The following is a 2,905-nucleotide window of genomic DNA, read 5'->3' as shown; positions in this document are numbered from 1 at the left end:
AACCGCAGGCGCAACAAGGTACCGAGGCCGCGCCGAAGGTTGCTTTGAAGTCCCCAGTTTTGCCCTCAAAAAGGGGGAAAATGGACTTGTTTAACTCGCGGACGGCGGTGCGCCAAGGTATGTATTGCGCTTTTACTTTCTGACTTTTTTCTTTTTAGATAAAGTCTTGAATCATTTCTCTTTGTTGGTTTTTTCATAGGCATTATAGCTGGCACACAAGCTGCTGGCGGCACTGCTGGCGCCGGCGCCAGCGCCGTTGGTTCTGCTCCTACTCCTACAAGCACTGAATCTCCCCTCATTGGGATTACTAAGGAGCAGGAGGCTGTTTTACGCGCGGATCTCGCGGCGTCGAGACCTCCCTCACCTCCTGCGCGCAGCCCTCCTCGCGAGATTGGTTTTGATTTTTCCAGGTCGCAGGAGAAATGGTCTGTTACAGAGGAAGATGAGGAGGCGCATTTTGAAGACTCCGATGGCGGCCGCGCAAGCCCTGTAGCGCCACGAGATTTCGTGGCGCAGTCTTCTCATGGGGCTGGCGCTGACTTTTCTGCTTGCTCCCCCGCAGGTATAAGTTTGTTTTGCTCCGCTGCGCGGACTTCCATATTAGTGTTTAGATGACTAGAACGTTGCTTTATGTTTGCAGGAAGCCGATCACATCTACCGCCCGAGATGGAATATTACTGAGGATAGCTCATTTCAGTCCATGGGGGTGTGTGAAGACTTCTGGGCTCACTCCGTGCCTCCAGCTAAAAGGAGGTTTCAGGAGGAGCGCGCCCGCGTGGACTTGCTCAACGACCATCTTTTCGCTGGGTCGGCGTTCTTTGCTGCCTCCCAAGGAGCTTCGCTATGATTATGTAAAGGTGCGTGATGCTCTTGCGGAGGCCAAGCAAGAGGCTAAGGTATCTGCTTGGAATCTTTCTGACGCTCGAGAGAGAGCTGAGAAACTCCAAGCAGAACTCAGCGAGAACCGAGCAAGTGCCAACGCTGCCTTCGTTAAGCGCGGGCATGAGCTGCAGGCTGCGCGGGAGAAGCTGCAGGCAGCAGAGGCGGACGCGGCCAAGTATGCGCGGCGAGTGCGCGACTTGGAGCTGGATGCAGAGGCGCGTGACCAAGCACTTGTGCAGTCTATCACTGACAAATCTTCATTAGAAAGTGAGGTTGCGCGCCTGAAGAAGGAGCTTGAGGGCCGCGCGGGCAGAGAAGGATGAGGCCCTGGCGACGGCAGCGTCTAGCCAAGAAGCGCTCGATGCTGCGCGAGCGGAAAGGGAAGAGGCCTTGGCGGCAGCAGCGTCCGAGAGAGAGGAGCTGAAACAGACCAAGGAAACTGTTGAGTTGTTAAACTCCTCAGATTCCTGCTCTTGAGACGTCTGTTTCCTCCCTCGCGCAGGATCGCCAATGGCTAGTCTCACAGGGTATGACTCGTTGCGCTTATGCGATGAAATACTCAGACGAGTTTCAGACCCTTGTGATGGATTGCAACGCTGCCTCGCGCTTGGTGGGTCGAGCTGAGGGGTTTAAGGATGGCTGTGAATATAGCATGCTGAAGAAGAACCCATCCGACTACCCTTATCAGCTCGACGTTGTCTGCGCGGACATGGCCGAGGTGGGGGAGAAGTATTTGAATACTCCCATTCCCATCCTTGAGCAGGTATTTTAACCTTAATGAGTTAACCTTGACTTATTTTCTTAGTCTTTTTGTACTCACACTTTTCCTTATGCTTTGCAGATAGCCTTGCTTGCTGATCAGCCCGATCTCGTCGCTCTAAAGAAATTACTTGACGAGTGTGAAGGGGCTGGTGGCGGCGATGATGGCGCGGCAATGCTGCCTCTGATAGCGGCTCTGGCGTGGCCAAAGGTCCCGCTCCTGACACTATTGTGATAGAAGACGACTCCATTCAAGACGAACAGCTTGACTATGGCAAGTTTGGAGATGAGGAGTGGGCTGCGCCAGATGCTGAGGGTGGTAATGATGAGGGCGATGAAGAGGCTGACGTCGACATAGAGACTTGAGAAGCCCTTCATGTTTTTTTTTTTATTTGCAGTTTGTATCTCATCATTTGTAAATTTGTAACCTTCTATGTTTTGGAATGAAATTTTGTTTTTCCCTTATTCGCATCTTGCGCATTCCCCATTCATCTCTTTATATTGCATGTTTGCTTGTTGAATATAAGATATGCTTGCACGTTGAAATAAGAACAAGGTTGTAAAGAAATTATTTTACTTAATCCTTGTCATATTTTAAGTGATTTTGCAATATCCTGACTATGTTGACACGTGCCTTGGCGTTTCATTATTCCTCTTTTGCGCGACGTTATCGCGCATTTATTATAGGGAATTATGAGTGTTTTAGCCTTTACGTGTCAGTATGTGTTACTCTGATATCCATTACAATTCCATGCGCGACCGCGACCTGAGACCTTAACAACTATGTTTTGGCATGTGCTTTGCCTTAGTTGTGCTTAGGTATTTTTATGGTCTAGCTGCGCAGCATGTAGGATGGATCTTGTGAGTGATTTGAGCTAAGGCTCGTATTATTGGGCTAAGGCCCTGAGCTAAGGCTCATATTATTGGGCTAAGGCCCTGACGTTTTAGAGTTAAAACTCGTTAACGCGTTTGAGCTTGAAGCTCGGCATGTATGTTTTACTTCGTTTTATTTTGTTTTGATGTCAATACAATGTTGTCATATTGCTCAAAATTAATAAAGGGAAGTGTGAAACATGTATGCAAAAAGTAATAGAACACACATTAAGAGAAGATAGCGCGTATCATTATTCATAATGGCTTAAAAAGCCTTGATTACAAACTTGACAATTTTTACATGAAACATTTTCTAAGCTGTGCTGCGTTCCATGCGCGCGGGATCTTCTTTCCATTCAAATCTTTTAAAGCGTATGCGCCTTTTCCCAAT

This window comes from Bidens hawaiensis, unplaced genomic scaffold, assembly GCF_021521415.1.
Source record: "Bidens hawaiensis isolate Kalapana, Puna unplaced genomic scaffold, B.hawaiensis_p1.1 tig00055726_1, whole genome shotgun sequence".
In the NCBI taxonomy this organism is placed as follows: Eukaryota; Viridiplantae; Streptophyta; class Magnoliopsida; order Asterales; family Asteraceae; genus Bidens; species Bidens hawaiensis.
The sequence above is the reverse complement of the archived record's forward strand: the minus strand, read 5'-3'. Positions refer to the sequence as shown.